We start from the raw sequence: 5,160 nt of genomic DNA on the forward strand, positions 1-5,160 counted from the left end.
AAAGAGCCTTTAGATTTATTCTTTGGGATTCCAAGGACCATAATTAGGACACACAGGAAGCCAGTTTCAGCACAATATAAGGGAAAACATTCAACTCCTACGTCAAAATGTAGCTAAGGGAGAAAAAGACAACATAAACATACAAGTGATGGAAAGAAACAATGAACGCTGTGGGCAAGCCTCCAAACTGAATCTCAGGCGACATCTGCTAGCAAGGTACAAAATCTTAGGCAATTTTTCCATCAATTTCTAGTGGAACTCAGAAACAGGATTGTCTCTGGCCTGAAGTAGTCAGCACCGGCCCTGGAGTTGTGTCAGGTCAAGAACTCTAGGCCCAGGCCAAGAACCAGTGCACAGCAGCGGCTAACTTCCCGCAGGTTCTATTGGGTCTTGCCCGAAATTGTCAGCGGGCTGCAGGAGAAAACTACAACTCCCATCAGACAACGCAAGCAGAGGCGGGCGGGCACTTGCGCGCGGGGGTGGACCTGACCAATAAAGACTGTCGTTACAGCGAACAGTTTGGCCGCGTTTGTAAAAGGCCGCGGCAGACGAAGAGAGAAGAGGTGAGGGCGGTCATCAGCGAGGGGCCCGGCGGGTGGGGGGCGCGGGGCAGGTAAGGGGACCGCGGTGAGAGAGTACCGGGCGGCGGTGGGACGGAGATGTAGGGCTGGGGATCCGGCGAAGAGCGTATCCAGGGAGCAGGCTGCCGCTTAGGTGATGCTTCAGCTTGGGCCTGCTTAGCACCGGAAGGGAGCGGGCTCGCGGGAGGATGCCGGGAAGCAGGTCCCGGGGGTCGGCGTGGGATTCCGGAAGCCGGCGGGGAGCCGCGCGCGCGTCTGCGGAGCCCCGGAGCGCTGTCCCCGCTGCTCCGCGGAGGCTCGGAGCTCCTGTGCGCGTCCCTTTCCCTTGTGGTTTGACAGAAACGCAGCGGACTCCAAATTCACTTTATATTCTTCTGGCTGAGACACTTTCGTCAATTCTGAGCCACAGTTTCGTCTCTAAGATGGGTAAAATAGTCTTTTCGTAGGTTCGTGTGAGCAGTTGTAGAAGGGGATGCGTATTTGAAGGGCCTGGCACGGAGAGGACTCGGGGACATACTTTTTGTTTTGTTTTTTGAAACGAGGTTTGGCCGTGGAGTCCGGGCTAGCCTTGGAACTCCGACACCGGTCCTCCTGCTGGGGAGACTGTTACCGTAAACTCGCCAAGAAGAGACTTTGCCGTTTTCGAAGACAAGTTCTTTACAAGTCGTGTTGTTTATTTATGCTTTCAGTATAGAGGCTGTACTAGTGCGTTTTAAAATTCAAGTAATACAAAACGGTGAAATAGCAGGCATCCTCCCACCGTCACTGGGTTTCCCAAGTCCTAAATCACTTTTGAGGCAACAGATTTGTATGTACAGAGGGAGGGAGGGAGGAAGAGAGATTAAAAAAAAAAAAACTATGGTGAGTGTTTAAATTTTAAAATTTATTACAGTAAAAGACATTACCGAGTGGGAGATACAGCTCTGCATAAGCGCCTGCCTGGCAATCACAAGGTCCTGAGGTCAATTCCTGGTACCAAAAAGAAGAAAAAAGACAGTACCATCAGTCCTCAAAATACACCCCCTTGCTTCACATACACTTATCCCCTTGTTCTTGGCAATGTATCTTTTTGAGACAAAGTCTTGCTATGCAGTTCAGGCTGGCCTTGAGCTCACTTTGTAGTCCAGGCTGGTCTTGAACTCGCAAAGATCCTTCTGCCTCAGCCTCCCTAGGGCTGGGTTAGCAGTGTATTTTTTACTATAGTTTTTTTTAAAAAACTTAAGCCTTTATGGGGCTGGGGATTTAGCTCAGCGGCACAGCGCCTGCCTGGCATGCGCAACGTCGTGAGTTCGATTACTGGTACTGGGGGGAAAAAACCAAAAAAAAAAAAAAAAAACTTAAGCCTTTACCCTACATCTCTGTCCTTTATTAAAACTTCGAGGAGCATATTATACACAAAATACTACAGCTGCTTCTTCACATACCCACCCACCCCCAGTACTGAGGAATGAACCCAAGACCTGCACACTGAGCTACACGGTCTTCTTAAATCAGTAAGCCCAGGCTGGGCTGAACTTGTGATCTTCCTGCCTCAGTCTCCCAGAATGCTGGGATTACAAGGATTGCTACTATATCTGACTCTTAGTTCTTTACTGATAAACTTTGTTGTTCTTTTGCAATTATAGACATCTTGCTGTGAGCATCCCTTTTTGTGCATTTTGTGTGGAGGTGGTAGAACTGAAATTGCTGAGGCAGAGTATATACAGTATTTTTTTTTTTTTTTTCTTTTGAGACAGGGTCTCACTATGCAGTTCAGGCTGGCTTTGAGCTCACTTTGTAGCCCAGGCTGGCCTCGAACTTGCAACAATCCTCCTGCCTCAGCCTCCCAAGTGCTGGGATTACAGACATGTGCCACCATGCCGGACAGTATTACTTTTACTTACACCTTTTCAAAGAGAACATTGCAGTGCACAGCTAACAGTGTAAAGTGTTTCTCCAACCTCCCCATGAGTACAGTGATGTCTTCTTTTCTTCTTGTCATTTTGCCTGATTGTTACCTTGTTTGCAGTGCTTGGGATCCAGTTTTGGACCTTGAACATGCTACACAAATGTTCTGCCACTGAGCTATAGCCCCATTCTTGTTTTCTTGTTTTTGGTGCCGGGAATCAAACTCAGGACCTTGCACTTGCCAGGCAGGCACTTGTGCCATTGAGCTAGATCCCTAGCCCCCCATTCTTGTTACTTTGTTTTAATTTGCCTCTTGCTTACTGTAAAATTATCTTTTTTATTTTTGGCTTTTTTTGAGACAGAGTCTTACTACGCAGTTCAGGCTGGCCTTGAGCTCACTCTGTAGCCCAGGCTGGTCTCGAACTCGCAACAGTCCTCCTGCCTCAGCCTCCTGAGTGCTGGGATTACAGGCGTGCACCACCATGCCCAAATTATTTAGTATTTTGAGACAGGGTCTCTCTTAAATTGCCCAGGCTGGGATGGAACTGGCAAACTTTCTGCCTCAGCCTCCAAAACTGCAGCGTTCACTGGCCTGTGCTTCCACATCCTACTCCTTTCCTTTTTTCCTAATGGATTTGTTTCTTTTTTTGGTGGTTGGGGGTGAATTTGTTAATTGTTTTGTTTTGTTTTGTTTTGTTTCTGGTACCAGGAATCAAACTCACGACCTCCCGCTTGCCAGGTAGGTTCTGTGCCCAGCTGCCCAGCGCTGAGCTAAATCCCTAGCCCCTATTGTTTTGTTAAAACTCTTAAGAAATTAGCACTTGGACTTTTGAATTTCAAATTTTTCCTCTTTTGGGGCTGGGGATTTAGCTCAGTGGCACAGTGCCTGCCTGGCAAGTACGAGGGTCATGAGTTTGATTGTTGGTACCGGAAAACAACAAAAAAAAAAAAAAAAAAAATCAAAATTTTCCTCTTTTAAAAATAACAGCTATAGCTGGCCATAGGGGTGTACACCTGTAATCCAAGCACTCAGGAGGCTGAGCCCGGAAGATTGCTCCAAGTTTGAGGCCAGCCTGGGCCACATAGTGAGTTCAAAGCCAGTCTGTACTACAAAGCGAGACTCTGTCTCAAAAAAAAACAAAACAGCTTTATTAAATATTCTTCAATTAACATAAAATTCATCTTTTTAAAACATGTTACTGGGGCTGCGGATATAGCTTAGCGGCATAAGTGCCTGCCTGGCAAGCGCAAGGTCCTGAGTTCGATCCCCAGTACCACAAAAAAAAAATAAAAATAAAAATAAAACATGTTACTGCCAGGCATGGTGAGCATGCCTATAATCCCAGCACTCAGGAGGCTGAGGCAAGAGGACTGCTGCAAGTTTGAGGCTAACCTGAACTGCAGAGTGAAACCCTGTCTCAAAAAGACCAAAAAAAAAAAAAAAAGTTACTGTTTAGCCACATTTACAACCTTTTATTACCCCCCAAATGTATGTTTAGCCACATTTACAACCCTTTATTACCCCAAAAACAACTTTTTACCCATTAGCAGTCACTACCAAGTCCCTCTAACCTCTGACAACCATGATTCTACTTTTTGTGTATGTTCCTATTCTGGATATTTTATTTAAGTGGAATCACCCCATCTGTAGCCTTTTGTGTGTAGCATATTGCAGCTGGCTAAAAGTGAGAAATGTTAACATTATTGTTTATTGGAGGTTTGCAAATAAAACTACAAATACCATTTTATACCCACTTTTATCATATAATCAAATGCTATAATGAAGAAGACCATAATAATCATTGCCAAAGAATAGAGAAGTAAAGATCCTCTTAAACTGCTGGTGGAAATTTAAAATGGTGTAGCCATTTCAGAAAGCAGTTTGGCAGTTTCTTAAAATGTTAAGTGAAGTTGCTGGGCGTGGTGGCGCACACTTGTAATCCTAGCACTCAGGAGGCTGAGGCAGGAGGATTGTTGTGAGTTCAAGGTAGCCTGGGCTACAAAGTGAGCTCAAGGCCAGCCTGAACTGCATAGCGAGACCCTGTCTCAAAAAAAAAAAGAAAAAACAAACAAAGTTAAGTGAAATAGATAAATTTGTCCTGTTTCGAACATTATACAGTGTTTACAAGTATTGTTAACACCACATGGTACCCTATAGATTTGTACAGATTTGATTTTGGTTTTGGTGTTATGTGCTGAGGATTGAACCCAGGGCCTCATGGTTGCTAAATGACTAAGCTATGTCTCCAGCGCAGTATAATTTTATGTATCAATTTTTTTTCAAAGCTTAAATGTATGTTTAGCCAAGAACCCAATACTTCTACCTGCAGGTACCTGCTCAAGAGAAGTGAAACATTTGTCTACACTGAGTTGTATGTTAATGTTCTCAACAGCACTGTTTTTGTTTTTTTCTTTTTGTTCAAGGCTGAGGTACATTCACTGCCCTTTTTTTATTTATTTACATTTTATTTTGAGACAGGGTCTCACCAAGTTGCCCAGGCTGGGCTCAGACTGTCAATACTCAGGCTTCAGGAATACAGGAGTATACCACCATGCCCAGAAGCACTGTTCATAATAGCCAACAAATGGGAACAACTCAAATGTCCGTTGGCTAATCAGTATAAACAGTCTGATTTATCCATACAGTGGAATACTGTATAGAAAAAGTACTGCTACTTGCTGCAGCCTTAGG

At 44.8% G+C, this 5,160-nt stretch overlaps 1 protein-coding gene across 6 annotated transcripts in view; it reads left to right on the forward strand.

The window, feature by feature from the left end:
- Positions 1-467: 467 nt before the first annotated feature.
- LOC102008871 (chromosome unknown open reading frame, human C2orf42) overlaps positions 468-5,160 on the forward strand; it is a 42,656-nt gene continuing 37,963 nt past the window's right edge. For 4 of the 6 annotated variants that reach the window (XM_005385627.2, XM_013514642.1, XM_005385630.2 and 1 more), the window contains exon 1: positions 468-563. The gene's annotated coding sequence lies outside the window, so the exon portion shown is untranslated. Of the gene's footprint in view, positions 564-605; positions 715-792; positions 1,008-5,160 lie in introns of those variants that run through there. The other 2 variants (XM_005385629.2, XM_005385628.2) reach the window with 2 other exon arrangements.

The sequence above is a fragment of the Chinchilla lanigera genome, unplaced genomic scaffold (genome assembly GCF_000276665.1).
Source record: "Chinchilla lanigera isolate Chin_1 unplaced genomic scaffold, ChiLan1.0 scaffold00023, whole genome shotgun sequence".
NCBI lineage: Eukaryota > Metazoa > Chordata > Mammalia > Rodentia > Chinchillidae > Chinchilla > Chinchilla lanigera.